General features: G+C 32.7%; 1 protein-coding gene across 1 annotated transcript in view; it reads left to right on the top strand.

Moving 5' to 3' along the window:
• The window catches only part of LOC145283575 (putative G-protein coupled receptor No9), a 355093-nt gene that overhangs the window by 91778 nt on the left and 249929 nt on the right, over positions 1–13386 (top strand). The window lies entirely within an intron of this gene.

Here is a 13386-nt window from a genome sequence, read left to right on the forward strand (position 1 = left end):
AAGTTTTGGTTTTCATTTTGGTTTTGATTATACTGATGACACTCACGTCAGTTATTTTCTTATAAATAATTTTACCAAGAATTTTTCATAAGTGTTGGTTCCGAGTTCGATTATGGCTGATGCAACTCCAAAGATCTATTTTTTAATAAATAATTTTATCAACAATTTTCACAAATTTTGCCTTCGGTTTGAGTATAGCTGAACGAAACTCAAGCCGGTGCACTAAAGTCATATGGATATTTTTTTTATTTTTTAGATATCAACTTTATGATATATAAAAATCGATAGAAATTAACTCTATAATAATATATACAAAACATGCAAGAATTAAAATATCATATTTAAACGTACTTTACGCTAGCTTAGATAAATAAGTTGCAGTTTTTACAAGAGTTCCTATAATATCAAAGCATGTCTAATTGCGCCATGAATTCCAACATCAATATATTACATATGAGTCCCCTGTGGAATTCCCATAGATCCCGCGAGTTGTTATTGTTTTCATCTAGTTTTTGTTTTTTTACAGCAAAGCAAATAAATTTAATAACCCACCAAATTTATATAATTAAAATAAAATTTAAACATTCATAGAAGGAAGGCACATAATAGTTAACGAAGACCAACACCCTCTCAATGTTAAAAATGGTTTTCTATATAGTAACATAATTATTTAGAAATTCGTTTGTAACAATGAAGGGCGTTGTTAATGTTTTGTTCTTACAGCGTTTTCTAATTTTACCTACCAATTGTGTACTATTTTCAAGTGTTTATGAAAACATTCAAGTAACATGTAGTATAGTAACCACGAACTGTTACAATTTGGCTTTGTTTTAAATAATAATACACATTTTGTTGTATTTCAATTTGCAATATATTACAAGGCAAACATTAGTGAAAATATATACCCGGAAACTACCCTGGAATTTATGTAATAATTTGTAAAATTCACGAAAAAAAAAAAAAGAAACAAAAAAAAACAAGTTTCTAATTAAATGTTTATAAATATAAAATAGAATCTGAATCTGAATCGTGAGTCGAATCGGAATCGGAAATTTAGAACGGAATCGGTAATTGGATCGGAATCGGGAAAAATTTTGAAATCGTCCCACTAGTAGTATTACTAAAAAGACAGATACATAAGTCAGAGTGTTATGCATATGGTAGACTAAATTGCAAAGGAGATTGTAGATTTTGTTTGCACGGCACCGCGTTGAGTTTTGACAAATTATTGTAAGTGTGAAATTAATTTTTTAAAAAATTGTAATAAATATACGGGATGTCAAAATAAAATAGTTAAAGGTATTTCAGCGAGTGATCACGTAAACAAAATAAGTAATAAAACGATACCATGATGACGAAATCAGGTGGAAACTACAGTAAAAGATGTGCTCTATCTTAGACTAAGTATATTTTCCAACTCACGTGTGTCTAATTATTTTGTTGGATCGTTATATAAGGATTGCAGTATTATGTTGTAAAAAGGATATGTTTGATAAACTATATTATATATCCCTCTGATATGTTTCTTTAATTTTATTTGAATCAATGACGTTAAGTTGCATTTCCATTTATGCGAAAAAATCGAAGAGAACCTCCATGGACATAATATTTGATTTCCCTATGAGTTTGATAACTTTAAAGCAATCTAATTTTATTCAAAAAACATGTTTTACAACATTTTAACTACTGCTACCACAACTTTATATATATATATATATATATATATATATATATATATATATATATATATAAACTATAGAATGTAACAATTTCAGACTGTAAATTGTATATTAAATGAATCAAAATAACAGACGTAAAAATTTCCTAAGGTCGCGGATAAAACTGTTAATTTTTTTTACATAGACATCACCACTTATCAAGGCCAAGACGTCACTCGATGATGAGGGTTAAAGAGTGTACAGTAGAAATTGGACAATATAGTAATATATATATATATATATAAATAAACTATATATATATATATATATATATACTAGCAGTTCCGCCCGGCTTTGCTCGGGCCCTATGTACTGTTTATAACTTCATGAGCATATGTATATGTATAAAAAGTGTGAATATATATCGTAATGCCTTTCTATATAATAGGTTTCCTTAACTATCATACAGAAACATTGGCAGAAACCGCAGACGTCAAATTGTGTTTTTTTACTTTTGACCTCAATTTTTACCCCTTAACATTTATTGTTTTGGACTCAAATTACCTTCAAATATTTGACGCATGTTCAAGTAACATACATCCAAAATTTCAGGTGTTTAGACCCAAAATTGGCGGAGAAGTTTGGTAGAGTCTGCAAAAGTAAACTCTGTAAACTTTGACCTCTTGCCACACAAATTTTCGCCCAAAACCTGATTAAAAAGCTTGCTGCATGTCTGAATACCGTTTATGTAAAATTTCAAAAGTTTAAACCAGAAAGTGTCTGAGTAATTTGGTAGAGACCGCAGAGGTCAATTTTTTTTTAATGTGACCCCTATTATAACCCCTTAACATTTATTATTTTGGGCTCAAATCAAGTTAGTAAGTTAGATCTATGTCCAAGGAATCTATATCTAAAATTTCAAGTGTTTAGACCCAAATTTCGAGTCTGTAAACTTAACATTGAGAGAGTTATTGCGTAGGGAAATGTACATACACACAGTCACACATACACAAACACACACACACAGACACACACACAAACAGATACGTTCACTTTTATAGATATACTAGCATTTCAGCCCGGCGTGGCCCGAATGTTTTGATGTGTGTGTTGAGCAAAACAAAAAAAGTGTTCGAACCCGTACCGCGAAGGACGAAAGGAACGGGGGGAAAAAAACCTGACGTCTTTGTCGTTACAACCGCCGCCAAAATGACGTAGGTTTTAATTAAAGCTAGACAATAGAAAAGAGAGGATGACTTTAAAAAATATCGGCGAAAAATCGACCCCCCTTGTAGAAAAGTGCCCAGTTTAAGGTGAAGATATTAATGTTTTTAGCCATTTTTCAACATTTGTCGTCTGAAAGGTCGAACTTCAAAACGATACTGATCTTGTAAAATCCGTCGCCTGTGTCAAAAGTTTTAGGCAGACATACAAACATACATACATACATACAATTATATATTGGTAACTAAAAATTTTCGACCGAAACCGATTAAAATGCTTGCCCTATCTCTGAATACCCTTTATGTACAATTTCAAATGTTTAGACCAGAAAGTGTCTAAGTAATTTGGTAGAGACCGCAGAGGTCAATTTTTTTTAACTTTGACCCCTATTATGACCATTTAATATTTATTTTTTTGTTCAAATTACGTTAGTAAGTTAGATACATGTCCAAGGAACTTATATCTAAAATTTCAAGTGTTTAAACCCAAAATTGTCTGAAGAGTTTGGTAGAGTTCTCAAATGTCAAAGCATTGAACTTTGACCCTTAACAGCCAAATTTCTGGCCGAAAACGAATTCCACAGATTTTCCCCAAATCTCAGTACCCTGTATATCAAATTTCGAGTCTGTAAACTAAAAATTGACAAAGTTATTGCGTAGGGAAATGTACACACACACACACAGACACACTCACAGACACACACGCACATACGTTCACTTTTATATATATATATATATATATATATATATACTAGCAGGGGTGCCCGGCGTTGCTCGGGTGTTTGGAGGTGTATGCTGTGCAAAAAAAGCAAAAAAACAAAAAAATGGTTAATTTTTTAAAACTTTGAGCCCTATTATGACCCCTTAAAATTTATAGTTTCGGGCTCAAATCACTTTATTAAGTTAGATCCAGGTTCAAGGAACCTATATCTAAAATTTCAAGTGTCTAGACCCAAAATTGTCGGAGGGGGTTAGTAGAGTTCTTAAAGGTCAAATCGTTGAAATTTGACCCCTTAACAGCCAAATTTCTGGCTGACACCCGTCACATCGATTTTCCCAAATCTCAGTACCCTGTATTTAAAATTTCGAGTCTATAGACTAAAAATTGACAGAGTTATTGCGTAGGGAAATGTACACAGACAGACAGACACACAGAAAGACAGACAGACAGACACGTTAACTTTTATAGATATATATATATATATTGCTAGACAACTTCTATGTGTATATATATATATATATATATATATATCCACATACATACATATACATATATTATGAATATATATATATATTATGTATATATTATGAATAATGTATATATATATTATATATAGTTATTTTATATATATTATGTATATTATATATATATATATATTATATCATGTGTATTATATATATAGTATATATCATGTATATATTATATAATATATATTCATATAATATATATTCATATATATATATATATAGAACGAAATATATTATCTATTATGTATATTATATATAATGCAATTATGTATATATTATATAATATATATATACATAGAGAACGATATATATGTATATATATATATATATATATATATATTATTAAATTCTAATGGATAAACATATTTAGTTTAATCGTCATCCATTATTTCTTTTATTTTGTAGGTAGTTAATCCTTTAGTATTTTCCTCGTATATTGATCTAATTGCATTGTTCTTAGGTATTTCTTGTATTCTCATAGGGGTCTATGATCCCAAAAAATCTGGTCTGATCTAGAATATTTACAGGTATATTGCAGCATGATACTGCGAGCATTTGCGCTGTTCTTTATCACGCATAATGTACGACGTTTCGACACCACGCAGGAGCTGTAATTTAAGATGGGATGCTGCCATAATTCCATTTTTTTTTTAATTTAGTTCTGATGGAATACTTTATCGTGGTTGACCTCTTGGGAAATCTTCTTCCTATATTGATATCAATATCCCCTTTATAGGATATACCGGTATATACACTTACAGTAAGTCCACATTCATACATCAGTTTCTTATAAGTTTCTAAATCTTGCGTGTGTATGATTGCGTTAAGTAAAGCTCTATGCTTCTGCGTACTAATTATATATATATATATATATATATATATATATATTTATATATATACTAGTATAAGAATTAGATAAGTAAAAACAAGCGTGTGTTTCATTTCCAAATAAATTCATCAGTCTAAATAATGGATTTATATCTTACAATTAATTCTATAAGCAACGGAGGACCTAATCAACCGACGTCAGAAGTAGTACTTATATTGGTACACCCTTAAGTATTACATCATATGGACTAACGAATTCTCGCATGTAATAAAACATATCGAAAATAGAGTGTTATATATATATATATATATATATATATATATATATATACATACATACATATGTACGATTTTGTACAATTTATCTCATTTGTCGTTACTATCTCATACAAAATAAAACGTAAGCATATTTACAAAGACAATTCTTCCTTAGAAAGCACCCCCTTCGTAATTAGAAATAGTGTTCACAACTGGTATCTCACTTAAAATTCTTACTGTTTTACATACTTTAATTAGCAAAATATATATTTACTCCGATATTAATGGATAATGTTGTAAGTTCTTTGTCAAGAACTTTGCAGCTAATTCTACCCTTTGCGACCAAGGCCGCCAACCCCCAATATTTCCTCCTGTATCAGAAAACACGCAATGTGATATACGTATATCTGTACGTGATGTTGCCAAGCTAATCAAAAACCTCGATTCCAGTGAAGCAACTGGCCCTGACGGTATTCCAATTATAGTACTCAAAAAACTTCAACCTGAACAAGCGCTCATACTTACAAAACTGTTTAAACGTTGTCTTAAGGAGAATTGCTTCCCATCACCCTGGAAAATCTCGTCAGTATGCCCTGTATTTAAGAATTCAGGTGATCGCTTATCCCCCTCTCAGTACAGGCCAATAAGTCTCCTGTGCGTCATGAGTAAGTTGCTGGAATCTGTGTTAAATACAGAAGTAATCAACCATCTCAACAAAAATAACCTTCTTAGTGACACTCAATATGGTTTCCGTTCTGCTAGATCTACAGCAGATGTCCTTACAGTTATATCGCATAGGATTAGCAAATCTCTCGACGGTGGCAATCTTTCTACGGCAATTGCTCTTGACATATCTAAAGCCTTTGATAGGGTATGGCATAAAGGTTTACTTCATATGATCGCTAGCTATGGTATAGCTGGAAAAGTCTTCTCAATTATTAAATCATTTCTTTCTGATAGGTTCATAAGAGTAGTAGTTGAGGGGCAAAAATCAGAAGCTCACAGTATTAATGCCGGTGTCCCTCAGGGGTCCATCCTGGGCCCAACTCTTTTCCTGATCTACATTAATGGTCTTCCAAATCACATCCTTACATCATTTGTAGACATTTATGCTGACGACACTACCATTTATGGTAGCACATCTAAGACAGTAAACGACCAAGTTCTCTCCAATTCTCTCTCCTCTGATCTTGATCACGTAGTACAATGGGGAAAGGAGTGGCTGGTTACTTTTAATGCATCTAGCACCAAGCTTCTCTCTTTACATCATCAACATTCTAATCCACATTTGGCATCAATTGAAATGAATGGCTCTCGTCTTCAGGAGGCCTCAAGTTTTGACAAGCTTCTGGGCTTGACCATTACTCCTGATCTTAAGTGGAACACATACATCAAATCTGTTGCCAAGGCCGCTGGAAAAATGGTGGGATCTTTCTATCGATCCGGTAGATATCTCACTGCTGATGCTATTCTCTATCTATATAATAGCCAGGTACGTCCAAGGATGGAATACTGTTTCCACATCTGGGCAGGAGCTGCTAGAAAGGACTTGGCCTGCCTTGATAGAGTTCAAAATAGACTTCGTAGCCTCGTAGGAGATGTCCTTTTCTCCTCCTTGCAACCTCTATCTCACAGAAGAGATGTTGCGAGTTTGTCTCTGATGTATCCTTATTTTCATGGAAAGTGTTCGACTGAACTTCAATCTATGGTCCCCCCTCGCCAAACTTTCACAAGAAACACTCGTCTAGCTGTAAACACTATCAATAACTCCCCCACTCTTTATCTGTTCCTAAACCTAAACGTAGATCCCATGAACAAAGCTTCTTTCTTAGAACTGCACGCCTGTGGAATTGTCTTCCGATTTCCTGCTTTCCGGCTGACTACAATATGGTTGTGTTCAAGTCTAAAGTAAATAAGTTCTTGATGAGCCGTTCCATATAAGTTATCAAATTTACCAAATTTTCATTACTAATGATTACTATATTTTCCAATTTCAACTGTACACTCTTTAACCCTTATCCTTGAGTGGCCTCTGGGCCTTGATAATGTGCTGATGCCTATGTAAAAAAAAAGTTATCTTCGATATAATATATGCATTGAAACATATAAATAAGCATTACATAACTGCTAGATAATATGAGTAACGCTTCTCTTAAATTTCAATTCGTGCTCGATATAAATTAGATCTATTTTTTCGACGGACAACCATCTGCCATTCGACATATTTTTTATCCTTTACATTTTACGATCCCAGATAAAAACTTTTTTGTATTCCTTTTAATATCATTTTTCTGTCTTGTAGCCAACGGATAAATCTCAGCAGATATTCTAACCCGATCTTCCGCTCGATGCATCTGCTGCTTATGCTAAATGATATTCAAATTATATTATGAGCGTTTTATTTGCGCGTTTTCTGTTTTTTTTTTTTTTTTTTTTTTTTGGTTGGCCTTTCTTAGAAAATGAAAAAAGTCAGCAATCGATATCTGCGTTTTTACCGGAGATTAAATTCATATCAACGCCGTTGGCCCCTTATTGTATCGGCAGATCTACATAATAATACGCGTAACCGCAACTATTTATATTATAATACAAATATATTTCATATAGTAGGGTTAAAGGAATATATGGACACATTAAAAATGTTATTTTGATGTATTAAAAACCCTATACTGAAACAAAATCCGTTACATTGTATGTCTAAAGATACATATTAATACAAGATAATAATAAAAGTAATTCTGTTTCTTGCAGAAATTAATCCATATCTTTATTTTCCGGGGTGAAATAAGTATTTGTGCAAATCATTTTGCACGAATATTTTAGGTTACCTTCGAATCTTTCAGTAATGCTATCAGTAACTATAGTTTACACTATTTGCCACTATCAGAGTATTCTGAAATTGCTGGAAAACGGTCTAATAATTTCTTAATGTAAAGAATTGACACTTTCACAAAAATAACTGACTTTTTCTCTTTGGAATAATGAAAGCACAAGCAACCTGGCTTGTCTATTTACTACACTTGCTTCGTTCATTGCACGGTTTAAGGCTGGATACCGTGTTTAAAACCAAGGACGAACAAGTGTTGTGAGGAAGATCTCTCCAAGATCAGCAAAGATATTGCGGCACCATATCCAATAAAATCCACAGGCTACCCGAGAAGAGCTGCAAGAAAATCTGAGTTCAATTCTGGGATAAAAATAACCAAGCGTACAAGAATTAATGAACAACACAGGAAGAGTTTTTAATCACGCACCACAAAGAAGAATCCACGCCCCTTGTATGGGCACAGAGATGCTAGGATAAAATTCGCTACAGAGCATAAGACTAAAGAATATACGTTTTGGGGAAAAAAGTTCTATGGAAAGATGAAACTAAAATAGAGTTTTTGTTCATAATTATCGAAATCATATGTGGAGGTGAAACCTACTTACCAAAAGCCACGAGACAACTGTAACTTTGGTTGTTGACGCATCGCTGATATGAGATTCTTTTTCTGCAAAAGTGTTGGTGTAATATTAATAATAACTGGTAAGATGAACGCTGAAAGCTACAATAAAATAAAGCAAAACAATTTAATAAGTTTTGTTGGCAAGCTTCGGCTACCTTTTGATTGGATTTTTCAATAGGATAATCATCCTAAGCATACCGCAAAATAAACAGAGAAATGTTTTGCTGAAAATAACGTTAATGTCTTGCAATGGCCAAGTCAGTCTTCGTAATTGAATTCTAATCGAGAGTTCATGGCGATATTTGGAAATTCAAATTGGGAAAAGAGACTCTAAAATATCAGGAATTGTAAGAAAATATGCCACGACGAGATGGAGAAAATACTAGTGAATGTGTGCAAATTATTACTTCCGAAATGCAGAAATAAACTGGTAGTTGTTGAAGTCAATAAAGGATATTCCACAACGAATTAAATGAAAATAATCTGTTTTTGTTGTTTTGTACGAATACTTTTTTCACTTCTAAAAATTTAAATAATGCATTAATTTCTGCTAGAATAAGAATTAATTAAGTTTATTATTATTTTTTTAGTAGTATGTTGCTCTATACATAAAATGTATCGAATTATATTTCAGGTGAGGGTTTTACATATATTAAAATAATATTTTTCATGTGTACGAATATTTCTATCGCTCCACTGTAAAAGCATATACCATCTGCGGGCACGTCGGAATCTATATCCATACCGATGAGAGGGAACGAAAAAGGCAAACACAAGAGAAATATGCAATGTCTAAACAGTGAATAGTCCCACGTATTGATGCAGATTGCCATTCGTTTGATTCCAGGGATTAAAACACATTTTGCCTGAATCCTACGAAATGGATATCCATTTGAAAATAACAGTGGTTGTTGGTTTGGAAAAACCACATATTGCAAAAAAATAAAAAGTGCACAGGGCCGATGGTAAAATTTTAGCAAATTACACATAAGATTTGGCCCAGATTGTAAATGTCATTTTCTCTAAACTCATCTTCCCTCAAGCTAAACCCTATTGCACATCATTAGGTTACATGCGATAACGATGTAACAGGATTAAATTTGACAATGGTTTCGCTGAATATAAAACATCTAATAATGGTATACATTAATACAGTTATTATATTTCATTAATCGTGAAATATCTTACTAGGATCGCTATTAAATCTATATTAATAAAACGGTACATGTGTGTGTGTCTGTCTTCATGTAAACATTAAGTCTGTATACTCTTAAACCCTTAAACAACTGTGCTGATAACACTAAAATTAAGAAATAGTAATTATTCATAAACATATTTTATCATGAGAAAAATCCTTGTGTAAATAGATAAATACGGCAAATTGAAATGCAAACTGTTGATTTCAACTTGCCGATATATTTTACTTACGTTTCTGAACGTTTATGATAAGAATTTGTTATTCGTATTATTTGGAATTGCCGGAATATGCAATCACTTTGAGTGTTATATTTACAACGTTCCAGTCGATGTAAAACCATTCGACCTTCTTTAGTTGTATACAATTTCCGGAGTTCGAGAGAAACATTCCCGAATTCTACCTGATACACCTGAAGAAAATCGGGGCTTATATTGACAAAGTTCTCTCTGATTCTCTCTCCTCTGATCTTAGGCACATGGTACAACGGGGAAAGGGACGGCTGGTTACTTTTAATGCATATAATAAAAATCTTCGATCTTTACATCATCAGCACTCTGATGCCCGTCTGACATCAATTGAAATAAATGGTTCTCGTCTTGGGGAGGCTTTATGTTTGGATAACTTCTAGGCTTGACCTTTACTCCCGATCTGAAATGGAACACGTATATCAAATCCATTGCCAAGGTCGCTGGAAAAATGGTGGGATCCTTCTACCTCTCCAGTAGATATCTCACGCGTGATACAATTCCCTACGTACATAAAAGTCAGGTACACCCAATGATGGAGTATCGTTGCTACATCTGTGCAGGAGCTGCTAGAAGCAGCTTATCCTGCCTTGAAAGAGCTCAAAATAGACTTCGTAACTTAGTATGTGATGCACTTTTCTCTTCCCTGTAACCTCTTTCCCACAGAAGAGACGCTGCGAGCATGTCTCTGCTTTATCGTTATTTCCATGGCTCCTCTGAGTTCCAATCTATTCCCCCCTGGACAAACTCACGAAAAACGACCGTCTAGCCAAAACCAGTCAAAATTTTTCCACACTCTTTATCTGTGACTAAACCTAAATGTAAATTCCATGAACAAAGCTTCATTTTTAGAAGAGCACGCCTGTCAACTCTCCTCCGTATGCCTGCTTTCCAGCTGACTACAATCTGATTATCTTCACGTCCTCTTTAGTAATCTAATTTACTAAATTCGCACTACTTATGTTTACTACGCTATAATCACATTGATTAATGTATAGCCATTAAACCTTATCCTCGAATGACCACAGGGTCTTGATAAGTGATGATTCCTGTGTAAAAAAAAGAAACGATGTGAGAATTACACTCAATGTGAGAGCAGTAGTCCAAAGATTCCAAATAATACGGATGAGTTTATTTCTTTTTGTTCATGTCAAAATTCAATCTGATAATATGTATTTTGCCTATCTCTCGATAGCTGAATCGCCAGCGGATGTGATTGGTGCGCTAAATGTTTCGCTCTTAATTCTAGCTGCTTGCACTCAATCATTTTATTTTGTTTTATTTTAAACTTTTCAAATCACTTTTAGATATAAGTTACAATGTAATTTTAAATGGCGAATTGAATCTGTAATAATAAATACTATGTATGAATTAAAATATCATATTTAAGCATATTTTACGAATCAGCAAGCCGGGTGTCTCCCGCTAGTATGAGCACGTAAACCTGTTTCACTGACACAACCAAATTTATAAGATTCGGCTGCAGATTTTATATCCACGTTTTTATATAGGCGGTAGAAAATATTTTTTTAAAGAAGAACCCTATCGTTTTGCGATTAGAGTCATCCATCTCAATCAATCGCAACTATTTTTAAGAACTATTAGATTGGTAGAAATTTCGCAATTGTGACATCTATGTCTTTTATATGCTTGACGTTCTTTAAAATATTTACATTCTATGGACAATCGATTGCATTATTATACCACTTTTATTCAAATTGAAATGTGCTTACTTTATTAAGGTACGTTTAGAATAGATATGTATATGTCCTTTTCTGTAAATTGCACGATATTATTGTTACATAGACAATTGTTGGACAGAAATGACAGAACAAACTTATTCTAGTTTAAATATAAAGAAATATAAGTGCAGTTAAAGTTAATGTTATTCAAAACAGTGGCACTAGAAGACATACTCTTTTTTAATATAGTTTTTGCTAATCGGCCTATCCGAAACATAAACATGGTTGGAGGGTGGTAAAGTAGGTACGCATTTCAATTTGTATCAACGTATTATAGAGATAATACAAAATGAACACAAACAACACTATATTCGTCAAAATGAAAATAATTTCTTTCGCAATCCATTAATCAATATTGACCTTAAATTGACTTCAAATATGTTCCTTTTTGAATCGCACTAATGCATTGTTTTATATTATAGGAGTTTGCTCACCTGTTTCAGCTTATATTTTATGTTAACATAACACCGGAAAATGGTTTTCCCCTAAAGAACTCTCTCAACAATATTTTTTTACGCGGTGGTCACATCTTATCAAGGCCCGGAAGCCACTCAGGGATAAGGGTTATTGCAAGTACAGTGCGATAGTGTGGAGATTTGATGAAGTATTTACTTAAGGATGCGGTTCATTAGGAATTTGTTAACGTTGGACTTGAAGATATCCAAGTTGTAGTCCGGTGGGAAGCAGGCAGAGGAACAGAGTTCCACAGGCGTGCAGTTCTAAGAAAGAAGCTTTGTTCATGGAATACAATTCAACACTGTTCTACATATCTACGGAATATTTTATAACCAGCCACAAACTTTTAGAATAAATTCCAGAATACATTTACACCTTCAACTCTTCTACAGGTAATGTAAGAAAAAAAAAGAAAAACACTTTCTAGAGTAATATTGTATTTAATTGATTATTACTAAATGCTATCTGCTACATTTAATACGTTTTTCTTTCTTTTTATTTGAAGTAAACCTCGAATAATCGTTACGGGTAGAATCGGAGTTTTGGTGCCTATTTTTTAGGAAGTCATTCTCTTTTTTAAATTTCATTTTAATTTTCTGTTTTATTTTATTATTTTATTAGTTTTTATTTTATTTTATCATTATTGTATGTTCTATTACCCACCCTTTTTCCGTATTGATTTCTATTCTAAATTTCTATTCCTTACTTTATTCCCTGCATTTTCTTCCCAATTTTTATGCCATATTATCCCTCGCTACTATCTTCATCATATTCAGTAATCTTATTCTTTCCCCTTTTTTCAAATGCTCTCATTTTCCTCTCCTATCATTGAATTTATCTCCCAAGTTTTCTATTTCTAACCTTAAATGTAAATAACATCAGTATTTTATAAGGCTTTTTTTCTCTTGTGAGGAGAAGCATTGAAATATCATGACCTAAACAGGTTTCCCCCTTTACTACCCTTCACTTATTGTGATTGTCCTTAACATTATGGACATGGTAATGTAATAATGTTCTGATTAAACTTTAAAATTTACCTCTTCATAGTTTCTTATATATATATATATACATATATATATAT

The sequence above is a fragment of the Euprymna scolopes genome, chromosome 8 (genome assembly GCF_053919585.1).
Source record: "Euprymna scolopes isolate OS-2025 chromosome 8, ASM5391958v1, whole genome shotgun sequence".
Classification (NCBI taxonomy): domain Eukaryota; kingdom Metazoa; phylum Mollusca; class Cephalopoda; order Sepiida; family Sepiolidae; genus Euprymna; species Euprymna scolopes.